The sequence below is a fragment of the Entelurus aequoreus genome, linkage group LG14 (genome assembly GCF_033978785.1).
Source record: "Entelurus aequoreus isolate RoL-2023_Sb linkage group LG14, RoL_Eaeq_v1.1, whole genome shotgun sequence".
Lineage (NCBI taxonomy): Eukaryota > Metazoa > Chordata > Actinopteri > Syngnathiformes > Syngnathidae > Entelurus > Entelurus aequoreus.
The window spans coordinates 11727919-11752952 of NC_084744.1; the positions used below are offsets into that span (position 1 = coordinate 11727919).

Here is a 25034-nt window from a genome sequence, read left to right on the forward strand (position 1 = left end):
AATTGGGAAGGTTTGTGTCATTTTTGTTCTCCTACAGAAAATATATTAAAACAAAAATATATATTTTTTTTTCATCTTTTTCCATTTTCTCACATCTCTGAAAGAGGTCCAGGGAGCCAATAGGGTGGCGCTAAAGATACGGCTCTAGATTGGTCCTCGCCATTGATCAAACTTACGTAACTTCACAGCATTTGATCAGATCTCTTCCAAGTTTGATAAGGGGGTTGAAGGTCCCAACATTCATCAGATTGCACATAGACATTGACTCCGGTGACACCCCTAACTGAAGAAAAACATAAAGCTCAAATTCTGCCCAAACTCAAAAACGGCTTGACTTGACTTTATTTGTACAGCACATTTTAGAAAACAATAAAAGGTTTCACAAAGTGCTGCACAGGAGTTAACTAAAGAGAGTCAACTGTAAAAAAAAAAAAAAAAAACACTAGTGAAAACACATTTTTTAAGAAAATCATATCATCATATTGGATTAGGCAAATGTTTTGATGACGTCATGGTGACCATGCCCATACCCCTGCCCACGCCCCCAAAGGTATCTTGGCAGTGTAGGGGAAACACTGCTGTATATATATATATATATATATATATATGATATTTCCAGTTCATTTTATTATCTATTATTACATCCAAAAAATATGTTTTTTTACTTGTTCAATGTAAAAACTTGTAAAGTTGTAAAGACTTGCTTTTCTGCTATTACAGAATAGCATTATTTTAGTTTTACTGAGATTCAAGGATAGTCCGTTTATGTCAAATCATCTCTTTAATTCGTCCATTTCCATCCATTTTTCTATCGCTTCGTTTGTTCATTTCTTCTGTTATTATTTGGGTTCGCTTCTGTGTGTTGTCATCGAACAAAATGCAGCAAATATTACCAATTTTAAGTCTTTTGTAACTTTACAAATGTTGTTTATATAAATATTAAATTATTTTGGTCCCAGTAGACATATGTTTGCCTAGCTTCACCTATCGCTTCTTGTTGGTTAAGTACCTTCTTACCCAGTTCAAAACCAGCCCTCTGTAGCCATACCATCCTAATTTATTAATCAAGATGGTATAATTAAAATTTTACATAACAGTAAATGATGATACTTTTGGAGTTGTTGGGGCGTGGATTTATTTGTGATCTAGGGCCGCCCCCAGAATCGAACATCTGGCAAAAGCGGGTTATGAATGGGACTGTTGAGAATTAATGTAGGCAAACTTTCCACCTAAGCATATTTAAAACATATTATCTAGACCAGGGGTGGCAAACTCATTTTAGCTTAGGGGCCGCATGGAGGAAAATCTGCGCACACTATTAGACTATTAAAATCATGCACTTAAAACTAAAAAATAAAGACAACTTCAGATTGTTTTCTTTGTCTTACTTTGGCCAAAAATAGAAGAAATACATTCTGAAACTATTACAATAAAAATATAGAAAAAAATACCGGCAGTGGTAAAGTTTAGATCCATGAAGGAAAGAAGAAAGTGAATGAATGTTTATAACTGAATACATTTACATATGCATAAAGATGTGTCTTATTTTGTTTTTGTTTTTTTAATGAAACACGTAACGTTTAGGACAACCTTTTTCCAAAACACAATATAGAATTTGAGATATAACAGGATAATGCATACATTTATCATTTGTTTTCAAAACGGTTACAAAAAAAGTGGGACCCCAAAAATTTACTGTGGGACCCCATTTTTATGACTTGATGGGGTCCCTGGGCCGATTCTAATACTATTCAAATATCATCCCGGGAGCCATAGATAATTCATTCCTTGACTTTGACACCACTTATCTAGACTATAATGATGTGTTTTAAATGTAGATTAAAATCACCATAGGTCCCCTTTTAGTTGCACTCCAGCCCTGTAGGTGGCAGTAGTACCAATTACAAACATGTTGCCAACAGACAAACAAAGGAGTCATTGAAAAAATGAAATAGCAATATTCCATTTAAAGGCTGAATCCTTCATCTCGATCAAGACAATTCCATATGCTTCTAATCTCCTGCTGAGGTCCAACGTCACTGACCTTTGGCCTCCGAAATTGACAATATAATAAATATTTGCAGACAAGCTCCAAAACGTGGTCTTCATATTTCATTTCCTGCAGGTGCAGCAACCTGAATACTTGTTTTTTGTTTTGTTTTTTTACCGTCTAGCTTTTTCACTCTCAAGTGGTCTGTGGTTTTGCTGCACCTTTTTGCACCTTTTTGCACATCTGCAGCACTAACAAGGCGCCGTTTCTTCCTCGTGCCAACTGCAAAGTGTCAGGCAACATTTGTCCTACTCAGGTATGTACAAGTAAATGTGGGTCCCGGCGCGGGCTTGGCCATTTATTTTCTTTTGTTTCCCTTCCCTCCCCCTGTTTTTGTACTGGAACAGATTATAAGAGGGACACTCGTGCATGAAGCTCATTGTTGGAGCGCACAAAGAAGGAGAAAACACCTGGACCGTCTGCTGGGCACACCCAGCCTGGATGCTGTAGACATCCAGCAAGAAGAGGTGCCAATATCACATCATGTATTGTCATTGCATGAATACTTACTAGCACATCTTTGTTATTGTGCATTATTTAGAGCAGGGTAGTCAAACTCCTTTTCATTGAGGGCGACATCGCAGTTATGTAACAGCAAATAATACATGCATATGAATGTAGAAGGATTTTTTTTTAATTATATTGTTACACTCGGGCAGCACGGGGAGACAGGGGTTAGTGCATGTGCCTCGCAATACGAAGGTCCTGAGTAGTCCTGAGTTAAAGGCCTACTGAAAGCCACTACTACCGACCACGCAGTCTGATAGTTTATATATCAATGATGAAATCTTAACATTATTAACTTATAAAGTGACATTTTAAAATTCCCGGGAAATATCCGGCTGAAACATCGCGGTATGATGACGTATGCGCGTGACGAAGTCCGAGTAACGGAAGTTATGGTACCCCGTAGAATCCTATACAAAAAGCTCTGTTTTCATTTCATAATTCCACAGTATTCTGGACATCTTTTGCAATTTTTTTAATGAACAATGAAGGCTGCAAAGAAGACAGTTGTAGGTGGGATCAGTGTATTAGCAGCGGACTACAGCAACACAACGCTAGCCGCCGACCTCACCTTGACTTCCTACGTCTCCGGGCCGCCAAACGCATCGGGTGAAGTCCTTCATCCTTCTGCCGATCGCTGGAACGCAGGTGAGCACGGGTGTTGATGAGCAAATGAGGGCTGGCTGGCGTAGGTGGAGAGCTAATGTTTTTAGCATAGCTCTGTGCAGTCCGGTTGCTAAGTTAGCTTCAATGGCGTCGTTCGCACAGCATTGTTAACCTTCGCCAGCCTGGAAAGCATTAACCGTGTATTTACATGTCCACGGTTTAATAGTATTGTTGATTTTCTATCTATCCTTCCAGTCAGGGGTTTATTTCTTTTGTTTCTATATGCGGTTAAAGCAAGATGCTATCACGTTAGCTCGTAGCTAAAGCATTTCGCCGATGTATTGTCGTGGAGATAAAAGGCACTGAATGTCCATTTCGCGTTCTCGACTCTCATTTTCAAGAGGATATAGTATCCGAGGTGGTTTAAAATACAAATCTGTGATCTACAATATAAAAAGGAGAGTGTGGAATCCAATGAGCCAGCTTGTACCTAAGTTACGGTCAGAGCGAAAAAAGATACGTCCATCGCTGCCTCTCAAGTCATTCACTGTAACGTTCCTCATCTACGAATCTTTCATCCTCGCTCAAATTAATGGGGTAATCGTCACTTTCTCGGTCCGAATCTCTCTCGCTCCATTGTAAACAACGGGGAATTGTGAGGAATACTAGCTCCTGTAACGTCACGCTACTTCCGCTACAGGCAAGGCTTTTTTTTATCAGCGAGCAAAAGTTGCGAACTTTATCGTCGATTTTCTCTACTAAATCCTTTCAGCAAAAATATGGCAATATCGCGAAATGATCAAGTATGACACATAGAATGGATCTGCTATTCCCGTTTAAATTAAAAAAAAATCATTTCAGTAGGCCTTTAATGCTGAGTGCCAAGCAGGGAGGTAATGGGTCCCGTTTTTATAGTCTTTGGTATGACTTGGCCGGGGTTTGAACTCACAACCTACCGATCTCAGGGCGGACACTCTAACCACTATTGTCCAGGGTGTACCTCGCCTTCCGCCCGAATGCAGCTGAGATAGGCTCCAGCACCCCCCCCCTATCCCAGAAGGGACAAGCGGTAGAAAATGGATGGATGGGTATTGTCTTGCCTATGTATTTGATTTGTATATATTTTTTACGTACACTGTAGGAAATCTGTACATTTTGCTATAAAGACTGGCAGCTCAGTCCCCGGAATTTTATCAGAAAATTTACGGTGTATTTTGTCCGGCTTATTAAAGTAAACAAAAACATTTTAACACTGTTTTTTTTTTTTACAGTTAAATTCTGGAGACTGAGCTGCCATGATTGTTTTTTTTTTAACCGTAAAACTACAGTTGTTGTTATTAGAGTGCATTACTGTAAATGTAAAAATGCTAACACTGTTTTTTTTTTACAGTAAAGTTTTGCCCCACATTCTATTTTAATTTTTAAACTGTATAATTTGATGGAAAACATGCTTTGAAATCCTAAATCAAGCAAGTATTTCAGTATTTGTTTTCATTTTAACAAAAAAATTGGGATGTATGATAATATATTATTTTTGCATCATTAGAGAATATACCGTATTTTCCGGACCAAAGGGCGCACCGGATTATAAGGCGCACTGCCGATGAATGGTCTATTTAAAAAAAAAAATTAAAAATCATATATAAAGGTGCACCGTCTTGATTAATATGACTCCATTAAAGGAGTCATATTATTTAATTTTTTTCTAAATGGAAAACACTTCCTTGTGGTGTACATAACATGTAATGGTGGTTCTTTGGTCAAAATGTTGCATTGATTATGTTTTACAGATCATCTTCAAGCCGCTTTTTGGCAGTAGCTTCCGGATATACCGTTTTGTGGGCGGTCTTATTTACGTGGCTCACCTTCGGCAGCGTTCTCTCCCCGTCATCTTTGTTGCAGCGGTGTAGCGTTTAAGGACGGGAGTGGAAGAAGTGTCAAAAGATGGAGCTAACTGTTTTAATGACATTCAGACTTTACTTAAACCAATAACCGAGCAGCATCTCCTCTTTCGGAAACAACAACACAGGAAATGTGTCCCGTGAAAAACCGTCCAACCGGAACTCTAATAACTAAATTTCCTTGGGCGAATAATGTAAACTCACTACACCGGTATGTTTTAGCACTTTCATGGGGAGTTTACTGACAGATATACGGTAAGTAAGAACTTTACACTACTTTATATTAGAAATGGCGGAGGATGAATGTCACATAACAAGAAAATAGAGAAAAATAAGAAGCTTATCAACTACGGTGTCGGCACGGACTACAAAGGCGGACGCGCGCAATTTTTCAGGATTTATGCAGATCCCAAAGACAGATCAGCAGGTACCAGAAGGTAAGAAAAGTTGCTTTTGCATAATATTGCGAAACAAAACGCTTACCTTATACACACACACTACAATAACACTCGGTTAAAGCCCATAAAACAGTGCAGCCTACACTTATCTCTTATGTTTGACTGCCATCTACTGGTCACCCATACCCATACTTGCCAACCCTCCCGTTTTTAGCGGGAGACTCCCGGTATTCAGCGCCTCTCCCGATAACCTCCCGGCAGAAATTTTCTCCCGACAAACTCCTGGTATTCAGCCGGAGCTGGAGGCCACGCCCCCTCCAGCTCAATGCGGACCTGAGTGGGGACAGCCTGTTCTCACGTCCGCTTTCCCACAATATAAACAGCTTGCCTGCCCAATGACGTCATAACATCTACGGCTTTTAGAGAGTAGAGTGCACAACTGCGCACACAACAAGGAGACGAAGCAGAAGAACGAGGAAGTTACAGACATGGCGACGCCGTCGACGAGCAAGATGAAGAAATACGCTTGCAAGTTCCAAAACGAATGGAAACAAGACTTTCAGTTCATCCAGGACAGTTCGAAGGGGAAGGGGTATGTAATTATGTTGCCTGTACATTTTGTAAAACAGACTTCTCCATTGAACACGGTGGCCGAGTCATGAACGGAGGAGAAGTTAAACAGGACAATACTGCCATCTACTGGATAGCCCCCGGAACACTGAAATTCAAGTATTTATTTTATTTATATCCATCCATCCATTTTCTACCGCTTATTCCCTTCGGAGTCGCGGGGGGTACTGGAGCCCATCTCAGCTACAATCGGGCGGAAGGCGGGGTACACCCTGGACAAGTCGCCACCTCATCGCAGGGCCAACACAGATAGACAGACAACGTTCACATATATATATAATAAAATAAATATATATACATATATATATAGCTAGAGTTCACTGAAAGTCAAGTATTTCCTATATATATATATATATATATATATATATATATATATATATATATATATATATATATATATATATATATATATATATATATATATATATATAGGAAATACTTGAGTTGGTGAATTCTAGCTGTAAATATACTCTCCTCTTAACCACGCCCTTAACCACGCCCCCTGTCCCAACCACGCCCCCCACCCCCACCTCCTGATATTGGAGGTCTCAAGGTTGGCAAGTATGCTCATACCATTACACCATGTACCAAATAAAACTGCTTCGAGGTGGGTAATCTCAACCAAACATATTCCTTAATTAGGCACACCGGGTTTTAAGGCGCACTGTCGAGTTTTGAGGGGGAAAAAAGGATTTTAAGTGCGCCTTATAGTCCGGAAAATACGGTAATAGTTTAAAATAGTTTACAATATGTATTTTTTTGTTTCAAAATGGAGATAGTAAAGTACTTCATTGAGGCCTATTATTTTAGGCTTTTGCGAGCCATATAAATTTATGTGGCAGGCCGGATCTGGCCCCCGGTCTGAAGTTAAGTATAGGGCCACAAAATATTGGCAAGTTTGAGACCCCTGATTTAGAGTATGTGGCGGGTGAAATATGCTTTCTTAATGAAAGCAAATTTAGAAGGAAGCTGTTTACATGTTTGTGGCCATTAAACACCTAAACATTCATCTACTGCCCGTCCCTCTTGGGGTCACGGGGAGGCAGGAGCCCAACCCAGCTGCTATCGGGTGGAAGTTGGGGTACACCATGGACAAGTCGCCACCTCATTGCATGGCCAACACAGACAACATTCACACACTAGGGCCAATTTAGTGTTGCCAATCAGCCTATTCGACAGAGCGCTACCCACAGTGCTGCCCAAACCAGTCATGTCATACTATTGCTGCATTGTCGCTAACCGTGATCATTTTCTGGTTTACCACTTTGCTATGATTAAGACGCATGGGGATTCACAATAACACAATTATGCAACATTAACTTTTTACTAGGGCTGTCAAATTGAACGCAATACCACGCATGCGATTAATGACGAGAAATGCTTGCATTAATCATGTATAAACCCGGATTGAGCGCACAATTCATTTTGACCGCACATGCTCCTTTACTGTAGCTGTGGATGGTTACCTGAAAAGGTTGTTATAGGGTCAACCTTTTTCATGCCAGTGTAAAGATGGGAAGAGAGAGACTACGACTGGAGAGCTCCCAGCCAAATTTGGCTTCAAAACACACCCCGACAGAACAGGAGATTAAAAACTGCTACCAAGTTTTAAACAAAATGACGTACCTTCAAGTAAAACATTGAAAAAAAATTCCCCGTATGACATCCTGCCAATAAAATTGCATTTGTGTCCAGTTCATTTAAATTATGCAAACAAAGAATTTAGTATTATTAATCGAGATTAAACACAAATCAAACATGTCATGAATCAGATTTTTCAATATAATTTTTACTGACTTTTTACAAAAATATGTGGCTAAAAGCCTGTTTACAAGCAAACTTCAAGGCTTTGTTAAAAAAAAGGTTCAAAGGCTTTGCTACACCTCTGAAAATAAAAACCATGCGCTCTGCCTACTATCTGTCAGTCAGCTTTAAACGTAAGAGCGGCAAGTTTTATCATTTTGTTCCTCTCGAGCGAATAGGCTAACCTCTCACGATGTGTTTCTGTTCAAATCTGAGTGTGATGTAAACACCCATCAGCTATGCTAGTGTCGCTAACATTTGTATCATCCTGTCCTTAGTGTTGTAAAGTTCACCAAATGTAGGGAAAACATATTTCTCAAAGTGGCACAAACCAAAAAAATGTTGTTACATTGTGTAACGTAAGCAGCCTTATATTAAAAACCAGCATTCATCCATTTTCTACCGCTTGTCCCTCACACACTATGGCCAATTTAGTGTTGCCAATCATTTTTGGCACAATACAGCCTCTGAACGTACCGGTCCCGCTACCTTTTAGTACCTGTACCAAAATATTGGTATCGTTACAACACTAGTGCCTAGTAAGATTAAATATGTTTAGTCAAATGTTTGATTTTAGTGGCGGTTAACTTGTTTTACACTTGTTTGAGAAATATATTAAAATGTTACTTAAAACATTGCCTGTACAGTTAAAAAAAAGTTTGGATCATGAAAAGTTTTTGACCCTGATACAGATTTGAAATATATTTTTGAATATGATTTCTTTCCCAAAAGTTGTGTTGTTTTCGTATTGATCTTTAAAAGTATGTAGCGTAAAGGCCTACTGAAATGATTTTTTTTTATTTAAACGGGAATAGCAGATCCATTCTATGTGTCATACTTGATCATTTTGCGATATTGCCATATTTTTGCTGAAAGGATTTAGTAGAGAAAATCGACGATAAAGTTCGCAACTTTTGCTCGCTGATAAAAAAAAAGCCTTGCCTGTAGCGGAAGTAGCGTGACGTCACAGGAGCTAGTATTCCTCACAATTCCCCGTTGTTTACAATGGAGCGAGAGAGATTCGGACCGAGAAAGTGATGATTACCCCATTAATTTGAGCGAGGATGAAAGATTCGTAGACGAGGAACGTTACAGTGAAGGACTTGAGAGGCAGCGATGGACGTATCTTTTTTCGCTCTGACCGTAACTTAGGTACAAGCTGGCTCATTGGATTCCACACTCTCCATTTTCTATTGTAGATCACAGATTTGTATTTTAAACCACCTCGGATACTATATCCTCTTGAAAATGAGAGTCGAGCACGCGAAATGGACATTCAGTGCCTTTTATCTCCACGACAATACATCGGCGAAATGCTTTAGCTACGAGCTAACGTGATAGCATCTTGCTTTAACTGCATATAGAAACAAAAGAAATAAACCCCTGACTGGAAGTATAGATAGAAAATCAACAATACTATTAAACCGTGGACATGTAAATACACGGTTAATGCTTTCCAGGCTGGCGAAGGTTAACAATGCTGTGCTAACGACGCCATTGAAGCTAACTTAGCAACAGGACTGCACAGAGCTATGCTAAAAACATTAGCTCTCCACCTACGCCAGCCAGCCCTCATTTGCTCATCAACAACCGTGCTCACCTGCGTTCCAGCGATCGGCAGAAGGACGAAGGACTTCACCCCATGCGTTTGGCGGCCCGTAGACGTAGGAAGTCAAGGTGAAGTCGGCGGCTAGCGCGGCTAGCGCTCCAACAAAGTCCTCCTGGTTGTGTTGCTGTAGTCCGCTGCTAATACACTGATCCCACCTACAACTGTCTTCTTTGCAGCCTTCATTGTTCATTAAAAAAATTGCAAAAGATGTCCAGAATACTGTGGAATTATGAAATGAAAACAGAGCTTTTTGTATAGGATTCTACGGGGTACCATAACTTCCGTTACTCGGACTTCGTCACGCGCATACGTCATCATACCGCGATGTTTCAGCCGGATATTTCCCGGGAATTTTAAAATGTCACTTTATAAGTTAACCCGGCCGTATTGGCATGTGTTGCAATGTTAAGATTTCATCATTGATATATAAACTATCAGACTGCGTGGTCGGTAGTAGTGGCTTTCAGTAGGCCTTTAACTTTATTGTATGAATTATTTTTGAGGCTATTTCAAGTAGTATCCCTTTAATGCAGTGCTTCAAGAAAAAAGCATCTCCGTTCATGTTCAAAGTAAAATGAACCTAAAATAAAACACACAAAATCCACTTTTCACTGCAGTGGTCTCCCAAATCGAGTACAAACACGATGCAAGTGTGTGTATTTTTAGCGGAATATCACATCTAGTGGCACTCTTCCTCTGCAAGACAACCATTTGATCCCCAGATACGTCCCGACAGCTCCAAGTGATAAACAGCCAGTTTCCTGTAGGTGACAGACGCGCAAGCACTTCAAAGCCAACACACACACACACACACACACACACACACACCTGTGTGTGCATGCTAGAATACTCCCTAATTGCTGTTCACACTCCTAATCAGCCCTGCCCGCCACCCCACAGGAAATTAGAACATGGTGCGTTGGCGCTTTGAAAAAATTAAATTTAACAGACCTTTATGTACACCAATGCTCCTTTTCATCAGCACGGTACCGGCGACTGCTTTTGGCACATTCCACCCACAAAAGCAAGTACGAGATTGTACCAGAAGCATACGGCGCCAATATTTTTAAGTATACACAAATAAATGAACAAAACAAACACGTAGGCTAACAATAGCCTGGCTTAGGTATGGCAAAACCAGGTACTAGATTGTACTAGAAATAGTACCTGGTGTCTCAAACATGCCAAGATGACACTATGTGCAAATGTCTTTGGACAAAATTAGCAAAATAAACACAAATAGTAACATCGGCTTAGTTTGTACTAAGTAAAACATTTTCAAAACCAGGTACTAGACAATACTAGAAACAGTACATGGGGTCTCAAACATGCCAAGAGGGTACTTTTTGTTTACATTTTTAATCTTTTTTATGATGTTGCCCCTGTTGTTTTAATTCACTTATATCAGTTTGTGAGTTTTATCTGTGAAAAGTACTTCATAAACAAAACTGACTTACTGTAGGAGTGTAGGCAGAGAAACGACGGAGATTTATTCCTCTTTGGAGAGCCAAGTAACACTCGGTTTATTTTCAGAGAGAACAACAACCACTATAAACCTGTCACACAGGTAATTACGTCAGCACCACAGAGGTGTGTCTCAACACTTCAAAGTAAAAGCACCTATGCACCTATGCAAGTAAACATGGGCTAGAACGCAGTGAATTATAACCGTAATAATTAAGTGTGGGGGTCGACCGCGACGTGGTGCCTGAGCCACCTCAACTGAACGGCCCAAATCCAGGTGGGCTGGCTTCAGCCGGTCCACTGAGACGCGATCCAGTCTGCCCCCAATGTCAATGACAAATGTCTTATCCCCAGCCTCCACAACCCGATAAGGACCGTCGTATGGTGGTTGCAAGGGCCCCCTATGGGCATCGTGGCGGATGAACACATACCCCGCTGCTCGCAGGTCAGGGGGAATGTGCACCTGGGGCAAGCAGTGGTGTGAGGTCGGGACTGGTAGGAAGGTACGGGCAGTGTCCATGAGGCTACGCCGCTGGTCAGAAGCAGACCAGGGGACTGTAGTGCGGGGTATAAATTCACCTGGGACTCTGAGGGTCTGGCCATAAACTAACTCCGCTGAGGAAGACAGGAGGTCCTCCTTAGGCGCAGTTCTAATCCCCAGCATCACCCACGGGAGCTTGTCGACCCAGCCGTCGTCTGTGAGAGAAGCCTTAAGGGCGGCCTTCATGTCCCTGTGAAAACATTCACACATGCCGTTTGCTTGAGGGTGGTATGCTGTAGTGCGGTGGAGTGAGACACCCAACTGACAGGCAACAGTATTCCAGAGCTCGGAAGTAAACTGGGGGCCACGATCAGACGAAAGGTCAGATGGGGCACCATACCGGGCGACCCAGGTACCAATGAAGGCCCGGGCCACATCAGCTGATGTCGTTGCCGACAGTGGGACAACCTCCGGCCAACGGGTGGTCCGGTCCACCATAGTCAGAAGGTGAGTAAATCCCCTGGAGGGAGGAAGGGGTCCCACCAGGTCAACGTTGACGTGGTCAAAACGCCTTTCGGGAACTGCAAACTGCTCCAACGGGGCCTTAACATGGCGATGGATCTTAGCGCGTTGGCATGCCACACAGGTCCTGACCCAGTCGCGAATGTCCTTCTTGAGGCCATGCCAGACAAACTTTGCTGCCACGAGACGCTGTGACGGCTTGCTGCCTGGGTGCGAGAAGCCATGTATGGCATCGAAAACTTGCCGTCTCCAGACCTGCGGCACCACAGGACGGGGCAGGTCCAGAGATACGTCGCAGAGCAGCGTTGTGCCGGCATCGCCGAACGGGACGTCCGCCAACTGGAGGCCAGTGACCGCTGTTCTGTACGCCTGAATGTCGGGGTCCGAAACTTGGTCCACAGCCATTCTGGCATAGTCTATTCCAAGGTGGACAGCACGAATGACCACACGGGAGAGGCAGTCAGCCACGGGATTGTCTTTTCCTGACACATGTTTAATGTCCGTGGTAAATTCAGAAATAAAAGCTAGGTGGCGCTGTTGCCTGGCAGACCATGGTTCCGACACCTTGGCCATGGCGAAGGTCAAAGGCTTGTGATCCACAAAGGCAGTGAACGGACGGGCTTCCAGCAGGAAACGGAAATGACGGATGGCTAAATACAGGGCGAGGAGTTCACGGTCAAAAGTGCTATATTTCTGCTCACTGGACCTAAGTTGGCGGCTGAAAAAAGCGAGAGGTTGCCAAACACTATTGACCAACTGCTGGAGAACAGCACCAACAGCATAGTCTGAGGCGTCCGTGGTCAGAGCAACAGGGGCGTCAGGCACCGGGTGAGCCAGCATAGTTGCGTCCGCGAGTGCATCCTTTGTAGCAGAGAAAGCTGCAAACATGTCCGTGGACCAAGAAAGGGCATGCTTAGAAGTTTTTTTACCCTTGAGAGCGCTGTATAGGGGGCGCATAAGGTCGGCAGCCCGAGGCACAAAACGGTGGTAAAAATTGACCATGCCGCAGAACTCTTGTAGAGCCTTGACAGTGTGAGGCTGCGGAAGCCCCAACACTGCCTCCACCTTTGACGGCAGAGGAATCGCCCCTGCTGTAGTGATGTGGTGGCCCAGGAAATCCATGGAAGACAGTCCAAACTGGCATTTCGCTGGGTTGATGATCAAGCCGTGCTGCTGGAGACGACTGAAGAGAAGACGCAGGTGTGATAGGTGCTCTGCCTCAGACGTGCTGGCCACTAGGATATCGTCCAGGTAGACAAAAACGAATGACAAGTCACGCAGCACCGTGTCCATCAATCGCTGAAAGGTCTGGGCAGCATTTTTTAGTCCGAATGGCATCCGTAGAAACTCAAAAAGCCCGAATGGGGTAATCACCGCTGTTTTGGGAATGTCCTGAGGCTGAACTGGTACCTGGTGATAGCCCCGGACGAGGTCCACTTTAGAAAAAATAGACGCACCCGCCAGGTGGGCAGAAAAGTCATGGATGTGTGGAATAGGGTACCGGTCCGGCGTAGTGACAGCATTAAGGCGTCGGTAGTCGCCGCACGGGCGCCAACCACCATTGGGCTTTGGCACCAGGTGAAGGGGGGAGGCCCAGGGACTGTTCGACCGGCGGACGATGCCAAGGCGTTCCATGGCGTCGAACTCAGCTCTTGCGATACTGAGCTTGTGTGGGTCAAGGCGCCGGGCTTTGGCGTGCACAGGCGGGCCATTGGTGGAGATGTAGTGCAACACACCATGTTTGGCGGAGGCGGAGGAGAAGGTAGGTGCGGTGATGTCTGAGAACTCCTTGAGGAGGTGAGAAAAGTCATCAGCGGGCGAGAGGGCACTGGACAGCTTCGTCGGGGCAGTGTCACTGTGTTCACAGGGAAATGAGCCGAATGTTTCAGCGTGGACGAGGCGGCGGTTCCTCACATCCACTAGAAGCTTGTCGGCAAAAAAGAAATCAGCACCCAACAGGGGAGTGGACACCTTTGCTGACACAAAATCCCAGGTAAAACGCTGACCAGCAAAACTCACTGTCACAGTGCGTGTGCCAAAGGTGTGGATTGTGCTGCCATTTGCGGCCAGAAGGGGGGGGGGCACACGGCCCTGCGCGAATGTCTGTGGCTGATGCTGGCAGCGCACTCATATGGGCACCTGTGTCACAAAGAAAGCGACGACCGGAGAGGGAGTCAGTAATAAACAGCAAGCCGCTGGTACGGCCGTCACCCACGGCTGCTAATAGGTGGCGGCCGGTGCGTTTCCCGACGCACTGAATGTACAGGGGGGAAGGCATTTCTTGGCTTTGTTGCCAAACTTGGCGTGGTAGAAACACAATCCTCCTGACTGCTTTGCACGTCGGGGCACAGTAGTGGTGGCAGAGATGGAGTATGGCTGGTGCATATGGTCATCACTGGTGGCAGTAGACGTGGAAGGGGGCGTGGCTGCAAAACATTTCTTCCCAGCTGAGAAAAATGTGTCCGCCTCCCTGGCCAACTGGCGAAAATCAGTAATAGATGAATTTGCAAGTGCCAAACGAACCTGTTCTGGAAGCTGCTGCAGGAATAGTTCTTTGAAAAGAAAACACGGCTGATGGTCTCCCAACAGAGCCAGCATGTGATCCATCAGCTCAGAAGGCTTACTGTCGCCGAGACCGGGAAGTGAGAGGAGTTGGCGCGCACGTTCGGATTCAGAAAGTCCAAAAGTCTCCAGTAGATGCGCCTTCAGAGCGGCGTATTTGTTGCGTGCAGGAGGACGTTCTAGCAGACTCACCACTCTCCCCGCAGTCGAGCTTGTAAGGGACGCCACCACATGATAAAACTTTGTTTCGTCCGCCGTAATGTCTTTGATGGCGAATTGAGCCTCCGCCTGTGCGAACCACGCAATTGCGTTCCCTTCCCAAAAGTCGGGCAACTTTAGTGTAGCAGACATGTTCAGTAAACTCTGGAAACGTCCAAGAGTAAAAAGGGGTCACCAATGTAGGAGTGTAGGCAGAGAAACGACGGAGATTTATTCCTCTTTGGAGAGCCAAGTAACACTCCGTTTATTTTCAGAGAGAACAACAACCACTACAAACCTGTCGCACAGGTAATTACGTCAGCACCACAGAGGTGTGTCTCAACACTTCAAAGTAAAAGCACCTTTGCACCTATGCAAGTAAACATGGGCTAGAACGCAGTGAATTATAACCGTAATAATTAATAAGTGTCCTGTGTGTGTATATCCACCACATTACCGTATTTTTCGGACTATAAGTCGCAGTTTTTTTCATAGTTTGGCCGGGGGTGCGACTTATACTCAGGAGCGACTTATGTGTGAAATTTTCTTTCTGTCTTTCTTTCTTTTAGTTTATTTTGAACATGAACACATTTACATCATAATACATCACACAATTTCATATCATTTCATTTACATCATGCCCGAAAAGGAGTAGGAAGAAGCAAAGCTTATTTAATCCTACCCCTTTCTCACTTCAAAGCATTTACAATTATATAAAATCATTTACTGACCTTTTTATATAATAAAATAACATCTATGAATTAGTATATACAACAGTTTGTAATATGTAATTAATTAATTCAGTCATTATTAACATACTGAGATGAAGAATATTTTCAATAAGGTTGGAAGTTTTTCTCATAATTCTTCTTCTTTGTACTTTGTAAGCACTATTAATTTAAACAACCTCTTAAACTGGATCATGTCAGTACAATTTTTAACTTCTTTACTTAATCCATTCCAAAATTTAATTCCACATACTGTTATGCTAAAAGTTTTAAGTGTTGTACGTGCATATAAATGTTTTAAATTATTTTTTCCTCTAAGGTTATATTTCTCCTCTTTAGTTGAGAAGAAATGTTGTACATTCTTTGGTAGCAGGTTATAGATTGCTTTGTACATCATTTTAGCTGTTTGCAATTTTACCAAATCACCAAACTTTAATATTTTTGACTTAATAAATAAAGGGTTTGTATGTTCTCTATATCCAACATTATGTATTATTCTAACTGATCTTTTTTGTAACACGGTTAACGAATGTAGCGCACATTTGTAGTTATGTCCCCATATTTCTGCACAATAACTCAGATATGGTAACTCTAGCGAGCAGTAGAGAATATGAAGTGATTTTTGGCCCAGGACGTGTTTTGTTTTATTCATTATTGAAATGTTTTTTGCTACCTTATGTTGTATGTTTTGTATATGAGATTTCCAGTTCATTTTATCATCTATTAATACTCCCAAAAATCTGGTTTCTTTTACCCTTTCGATGTCTACTCCGTCTATTTGTATTTGCGTATGATGCTCTTTCCTACTATAACCAAATAGGATTATTTTAGTTTTACTGAGATTCAAAGATAGTCTGTTTTTGTCAAACCATCTTTTTAATTTGTTCATTTCTTCTGTTATTATTTGTATTATCTTCTGTGTGTTCTCTCCTGAACAGAAAGCAGTTGTATCATCTGCAAATAAAACTAACTTTAAGTCCTTTGTAACTTTACAAATGTCGTTTATATAAAGATTAAACAATTTTGGTCCCAGTATTGATCCCTGCGGCACACCACAGGATATATCTAGCCGTGTTGACATATTTTCACCCATCTTCACATATTGCTTCCTGTTGGTTAAATAGCTTCTTACCCAGTTCAAGACCAAACCTCTGATGCCATATCGTTCTAATTTTTGCATTAAAATATCATGATTAATTGTATCAAATGCTTTTGTTAAGTCCATGAATACTGCTGCCGCACATTCTTTACCATCTATTGCATTGGTAATTTCCTCTGTTATTTTAATTAATGCTATTGATGTTGAGATATTTGCTCGAAATCCACATTGGTTCCCCACGAGCGTCCCACTTTTGTTAATAAATAAATCTAATCGACTATTGAATAATTTTTCCATGATTTTGGAGAATTGTGGAAGTAATGAAACTGGTCTGTAGTTAGTAAACTGGTGTACGTCTCCATTCTTATAGATTGGTACGACTTTTGCAATTTTCATTTTGTCTGGGAATTTTCCGGTTAAAAATGATACATTGGTGATATATGTCAGAGGTTCTGAAATGTCTTCTATAACCTTTTTTATCGTTACCATATATATTCCATGAAATTATTAACACATTACCGTAAAATATCAAATAATATTATTTAGCTCATTCACGTAAGAGACTAGACGCATAAGATTGCATCGGATTTAGCGATTAGGAGTGACAGATTGTTTGGTAAACGTATAGCACAGGGGTGCTCATTACGTCGATCGCGATCTACCGGTCGATCGCGGAGGGTGTGTCAGTCGTTCGCCAGCCAGGCATTAAAAAAATAGTCCTAAAAATGAGCGATCATAAATCTTCACTTACTATGACGTCACTTTCGTCACTTGATTGACATTCACGGCACCCGAGGGTCTTCTGAGATGACGCTGGCTGCTGCCAGCTCATTATTAAGAAAAAAATTACCGACAGGAAGGCGAGAAACACTTTTTATTTCAACAGACTCTGGCGCCGTACCTGTCGTCAAAACTCCAAAGACCGACTGCACAGTTCCTGCCTTCACAATAAAAGCTCTGCTTCATCCTGCCCGCGCTAAGAGTCTCAGAAAGCTGGCGTGCGCAAGCTAGCAAGCTACGGAGTTTGCCGCCAATGTATTTCTTGTAAAGTGTATACAAAGGAGTATGGAAGCTGGACAAATAAGATGACAAAAACCAACCACTTTCATGTGGCATAGGACAGAAAGGAGGACTTTTTTTCTCCTCCATTTGAAAATGCGGACGTTATCAGCACCATTGTCTGATTCCAATCAAAGTAAGTCATCAGAATCAGGTAATACACCAACTTATATTCTTGTTTTCATGAAAGAAAGGAATCTATATGTGTTAAACATGCATGTATTATCATTAAACACCTTTAACTTGTTAACAATATTAACTATATGTATTAAACATGCATGTATTGTCATTAAACACCTTTAACTTGTTAACAATATTAACTATATGTGTTAAACATGCTTGTATTGTCATTAAACACCTTTAACTTGTTAACAATATTAAGTATATGTTTTAAACATGATTGCATTATCTTTAAACACCTTTAACATGTTAACAATATTAACTATATGTATTAAACATTCTTGTATTATCATTAAAAACATTTAATTTATTAACAATATTAACTATATGTGTTAAACATGCTTGCATTATCTTTAAACACCTTTAACATGTTAACAATATTAACTATACGTATTAAACATTCTTGTATTATCATTAAACACCTTTAATTTATTAACAATATTAACTATATGTGTTAAACATGCTTGCATTATCTTTAAACACCTTTAACATGTTAACAATATTAACTATATGTATTAAACATTCTTGTATTATCATTAAACACCTTTAATTTATTAACAATATTAACTATATGTGTTAAACATGCTTGCATTATCTTTAAACACCTTTAACATGTTAACAATATTAACTATATGTATTAAACATTCTTGTATTATCATTAAAAACCTTTAATTTATTAACAATATTAACTATATGTGTTAAACATGCTTGCATTATCATTAAACACCTTTAACTTGTTAACAAAAACATATATTTCATAAATAAGTAAATATAAATTATATATATGAATGAGGTAGATCCCCACGACTTGATCAATTGAAAAGTAGCTCGCCTGCAGGAAAAGTGTGAGCACCCCTGGTATAGCATGTTCTATATGTTATAGTTATTTGAATGACTCTTACGTTAACATACCAGGCCCGTTCTCAGTTGGTTATTTATGCCTCATATAACGTACACTTATTCAGCCTGTTGTTCACTATTCTTTATTTATTTTAAATTGCCTTTCAAATGTGTATTCTTGGTGTTGGATTTTATCAAATAAATTTCCCCCAAAAATGCGACTTATACTCCAGTGCGACTTATATATGTTTTTTTCCTTCTTTATTATGCATTTTCGGCCGGAGCGACTTATACTCCGAAAAAGACGGTACTATGTACGAATATGTATGCACGCAATTACCAAAACAACCACAAATCCTAACATTAGCTTAGTCTGTACTGTGTAAAACATGTCAAAACCAGGTACTAGACGATACTAGAAGTAGTACATGCTGCATACAGCAATACACAGCAGTTTATTTGCCGCAAACGGCGCCAATACTTTTAAGTATACCCAAATAAATGAACAAAACAAACGCAGTGGTCACTCGGAGTGTTCCACGCTTGAATGCGCCATCGTGAGTAGCGGCACAACCCCTGTTTTAAACATTTCAACTGCGCTCGCGTTGTTTTTGTCACCACTATACACCTATACTCATGACAAACGACACATATTCTTGTCAATCCAGAATATCCAAATATTCCGATTGGACAAGTATTCACGCCACAAAGCCAAGACAAAATTTGGCATGTTTACACTTGACAAAACTCCCCTGCAAAAAATCTACAGCAGGGGTCACCAACCTTTTTGAAACCAAGAGCTACTTCTTGGGTACTGATTAATGCGAAGGGCTACCAGTTTGATACACACTTAAATAAATTGCCAGAAATAGCCAATTTGCTCAATTTACCTTTAACTCTATGTTATTATTAATAATTAATGATATTTACACTTAATTGAATGGTTTAAAAGAGGAGAAAACACAAAAAAATGACAATTACATTTTGAAACATAATTTATCTTCAATTTCGACTCTTTAAAATTCAAAATTCAACCGAAAAAAAAAGAAGAGAAAAACTAGCTAATTCGAATCTTTTTGAAAAAATTCAAAAGATAATTTATGGAACATCATTAGTAATTTTTCCTGATTAAGATTAATTTTAGAATTTTGATGACATGTTTTAAATAGGTTAAAATCCAATCTGCACTTTGTTAGAATATATAACAAATTGGACCAAGCTATATTTCTAACAAAGACAAATCATTATTTCTTCTAGATTTTCCAGAACAAAATTTTTTTTAAAAAAGAAATTCAAAAGACTGAAATAAGATTTGAATTTGATTCTACAGATTTTCTAGATTTGCCAGAATAATTTTTTTGAATTTTAATCATAATAAGTTTGAAGAAATATTTCACAAATATTCTTCGTCGAAAAAACAGAAGCTAAAATGAAGAATTAAATTAAAATGTTTTTATTATTCTTTACAATAAAAAATAAATTTACTTGAACATTGATTTAAATTGTCAGGAAAGAAGAGGAAGGAATCTAAAAGGTAAAAAGGTATATGTGTTTAAAAATCCTAAAATCATTTTTAAGGTTGTATTTTTTCTCTAAAATTGTCTTTCTGAAAGTTATAAGAAGCAAAGTAAAAAAATAATGAATTTATTTAAACAAGTGAAGACCAAGTCTTTAAAATATTTTCTTGGATTTTCAAATTCTATTTGAGTTTTGTCTCTCTTAGAATTAAAAATGTCGAGCAAAGCGAGACCAGCTTGCTAGTAAATAAATAAAATTTAAAAATAGAGGCCGCTCACTGGTAAGTGCTGCTATTTGAGCTATTTTTAGAACAGACCAGAGGGCTACCCATCTGGTCCTTACGGGCTACCTGGTGCCCGCGGGCACCGCGTTGGTGACCCCTGATCTACAGTGAGTAAAAACTTAATTGTAATTCCTTTTAAACTAGAAGTTATACATGTATCTGTGAGTCTGCCAAATATCTTTTATATTGATGGATTCTCACGCTGATTTTTTGGACTTGGCGACTTCCTCTTCCTGGTCTCTGTGATGTGACTAGGCGTTACAAATCGAGTCGGACCAATCTTGTTTACTCAGATTTTCCGTCACTTCCTACGCTAATTCGAAAATACTGTGAAACCTACTTTTCTGTTTCATTGTTTAACAAGCTTTCCAACAATACCAACCTTTTGAAAATAGTGTAAATATTAAGAAAGTCGTGACATTTTTAACAAAAAGGTCACACCTAAAATCCTGAGCCCCACTGACTTTGTATTGAAGAGGTTGACCATAAATTAGTGCATTTCCACTGGGTTCAAACTAGGGTTGTACGGTATACCGGTAGTACCGCGATACTAATGAATCATATTCGGCAGTGGTCCCCAACCTTTTTGTAGCTGCGGACCGGTCAACGCTTGAAAATGTGTCCCACGGGGGGGTATTTAATTTTTAAAAAAAATTTTTTTTTTTTTTTTTTACATAAATAAATACAATCATGTGTGCTTACGGACTGTATCCCTGCAGACTGTATTGATCTATATTGATATATAATGTATATATTGTGTTTTTTATGTTGATTTCATTAAAAAAAAAAAAAAAAAAAAAAAAATTTTATTTTTTTTTTTTAATTTCTTGTGCGGCCCGGTACCAATCGGTCCGCGGACCGGTACTATACCGGCTCTGAAAAGTACTGGTCCTCCACCCTCCCGCGCTCCCGTCGTCTACACGTCGTGTCATTTCTGGTTTACGAGCAGACGAGCATGTTCGGCAGCGCACAATCACGGAGTACTTACAAACAGACACAGTGTGTAGACAGAAAAGGGAGAACGGACGCATTTTGGCTTAAAAACTAACGATAAAGGTGAAGTTACAACACTGAAACGCCCTCAGGAAGAGGTGCTTTAAGACATGGCTAGCCAGCTAGCGGCTAAAGTCCAACCCCAGTCGGCAGTGTTTTAGCTACTTCTAAATCACTAATCCTCGCCTGCATGGCGACAAATAAAGTAAGTTTCTTACAAGTATCATCCCTGCAGGACGAGGAATAGCTAAACATGCTTCACTACATACCGTAGCTCACCGGCGTCAAAATGCAAACAAACGCCATTGGTGGATCTACACCTAACATCCACTGTAATGATACCAAGTACAGGAGCGTATCTAATTGATACTACTATGATTCCATCTATATTTTTTGGCATCACGTCGTCTTCTTTCGGGGTTTTTTAAATTTATATTATGTTTATAAACTCAGGAAATATGTCCCTGGACACATGAGGCCTTTGAATATGACCAATGTATGATCCTGTAACTACTTGGTATCGGATTGATACCCAAATTTGTGGTATCATCCAAAACTAATGTAAAGCATCCAAACAACAGAAGAATAAATGATAATTACATTTTAACAGAAGTGTAGATAGAACATGTTAAAAGAGAAAGGAAGCACATATTAACAGTAAATGAACAAGTAGATTAATAATCAATTTTTACAGTTTGTCTCTCATAATGTTGACAAAATAATAGAATGATAAATGACACAATATGTTACTGCATACGTCAGCAGGTTAGGAGCCTTTGTTTGTTTACTTACTACTAAAAGACAAGTTGTTGTGTATGTTCACTATTTTATTTAAGGACAAACTTGCAATAAGAAACATGTGTTTAATGTACCCTAACATTTTTTGTTAAAATAAAAATATCGAAAAGTACCGAAAAGTATCTAAATAATTTTGGTACCGGTACCAAAATATTGGTATCGGGACAACACTAGTTCAACCAGTCATAACTTTCTTAATATTTACCACAGGAAAATGTTACTGATATCACTAAACTCCTCTTAACAAGACCTGTCTGATAATACTGGTTGCATTTAAAAAAAAATTTATTTTTTTATTCTACACAAATCCCTCTAATGATATATTACCCTGTACTCCTTTCTATGATCAAAACCTGGTATTTGAGGGTACTAGAAATAGTACCAATAATGCCATCTTGAGCTTATCCTTTATGGAGTAAAACATGGCAATATGAGTGGAGTTGAGTTGAGTTGAGTTTGTGTTTATTTGGAACATGCATGCATACAACATGATACATCACTATTTCCAGTTTCTCTATTCAACATGTTGGAAAAGGAGTAGGAAGAAGCAGAGCTTATTTAATCCTACCTCTTTTCCTTAACATTGCAGTTACTAAAACTTTTGTTTACTTCCTGTTCTCAATGTATTCACAATATACTCCATAAGTAATAACAATACAAATAAATTAATAAATGAATAATAATTAGTGAAGTAAGTTATATTTCATATGGTGAGATAAGTAAGATTATCTAGAAAATGAATGGATGGATGAAATAAATTGAGAATGTTTATCATGGTTCTTCTTCTTCGTACTTTGTAAACACTTTAAGTTTGAAAAGTTTCTTGAAGTTGATCATATTAGTACATTGTTTGATTTCTTTGCTTAATCCGTTCCATAATTTAATTCCACATACTGATATACTGAAGGTCTTAAGTGTTGTACGTGTGTACAAATGTTTTAAGATTATATATTTTCTCTTTTGTTGAGGTACTGGCTCGTACTAAATAAAAAGTAGCCATGGTTCCAAACATGCCAATTTAAGACCATTGAGGCTGCATCGCTAAGGCCATGTCTACACTAAGTCGTTTAATCCCTTAAAAGAATAATTGTTTAGCCTAAGCCCCGTTTCGGCACCACTAAACCAGCGTTTAAGGTCCCCCTCCTCGGACAAATTTTTACACGGCTAAGTGCGCCGTGTATTTCTTGAATCTTCGGCACTTAGCTTTGTATGGACTCTTTGATCGTTTACAAACTGAGTTCGGAGAGGAAGTGACGCCAGAAAGACTGCACCCCACACAGGAAGTAACGTCAGAAAGAACGCGCCACACACAGCCAGCTTCATAATAAAACGGTTTCGTAACTCTGAGCTAACCACTGGAAATATGAAGGCGAGTCATCCAGACATGCCCGTGTTTCTCCTTCTTCTACATGTACAGATGCTTGTGGAAATAACACATGAATACCTTAAGAGAAACCGATTGCAGCTATTTGGGATACAACACTTCTCAGACGGCAAGAGAACTTTCCAATGTCCAGGTCAGCTGTGATTCTACTTAGCGAAAAACTTAATCCATTTGTCAAAGGAGAGACAACGAGAATGCGAGCTCCCGTGAATGTGATAAAAAAAGGTAGTGTGTGCTTTGTATTACCTGGCCGTCGAGGGAAGACTACGGAAAACAGCGAATGCGTTTGGACTGGCAAAGCAGACCGTATCAGTTATTGTCCGCCATGTATGTCGCCGACTCAACGCCTCGATCCAGAGTATATAAAGTCACCAAAAACGAATGGACAATGAAGGTGAAGGCAAAAGAGTGAGGAGGGTCCTGACCAGATAGAGCCCTAGATTGATTGATGTAAAATGTTCTATGTCACATTGTTTACGTGTCTAATGAAGATTTGATTAATTTATGATGTCTCAGGTGTGATTCACTACAATAGGACCCCACAGCACACTGGATTCCAGTTAATTGAAATACCACAACTGTCAAAACGGGGGGGTCGCAGCTTCTTCCAACGCAAAAAACGGCTCCGGACGACAGCGTGAAGGTGAGTTTGGATTTATTAACATAAATCACTCAAACTATCACAAACACAAAAATTAAAGCAAAAAGGCAAGCGTGCCTAAAACACAAAATAAGCTGCTAGTTAGCAGAAAACTATGGCCTGGACTAGGAAAACTTACTTGGTCAGCAAGAGACATAAACTGGTGTGACAAAGACAATGCAGGCAGAACGAGTGAAGAACAAAGGTAGACTTAAATAACCGTGACTTGATTGGTGAAAACAGGTGCGTGACTCAAAACGTAAAATAGGTGCGTGACGTGACAGGTGAAAACTAATGAGTAACCATGGAAACAAACAAACAAGGAAGTGAAACCAGGAACTAAGAAAGTGTCCAAAAAACAGCACATGGCCAAAACAGAAACATGATAAACAGACATGACAACAACACTGGATATTGTTCAGATAAGTTACATTTAAGAACTTGCACACAAAGCAACACTGGAGGTGACTATGACGTGCGCATTTTCCGCGCATGCGTACGAGCTCGCGTTGACGGAGGGTGGGAGGTGGCCTTAAACGGTGGCATTGTTGTGTGTGGACACGGATAAGGTTAGGTGTGATTTACCCTGGATAACCTTATCCGGCTTAGTGTAAACGGGGCCTAAGAAAGGAAACGGGTATGCTATTGTTTGCTTATCCTAAATTTGGTGAAACGTAGCGAAACAAGGTACTAGAAATACTACCTGCCACCTGGAGGTTCCAAAAGCGCCAAGCGGATACAATATGGGTGACTTTTGAGGATACGCGGCAAGAAATGATCG

The 25034-nt window shown here is 40.2% G+C and overlaps 1 protein-coding gene across 3 annotated transcripts in view; it reads right to left on the reverse strand.

The window, feature by feature from the left end:
* The window catches only part of st6gal2a (ST6 beta-galactosamide alpha-2,6-sialyltranferase 2a), a 281873-nt gene that overhangs the window by 182441 nt on the left and 74398 nt on the right, over nucleotides 1-25034 (reverse strand). The gene's annotated exons all lie outside the window — the stretch shown is intronic.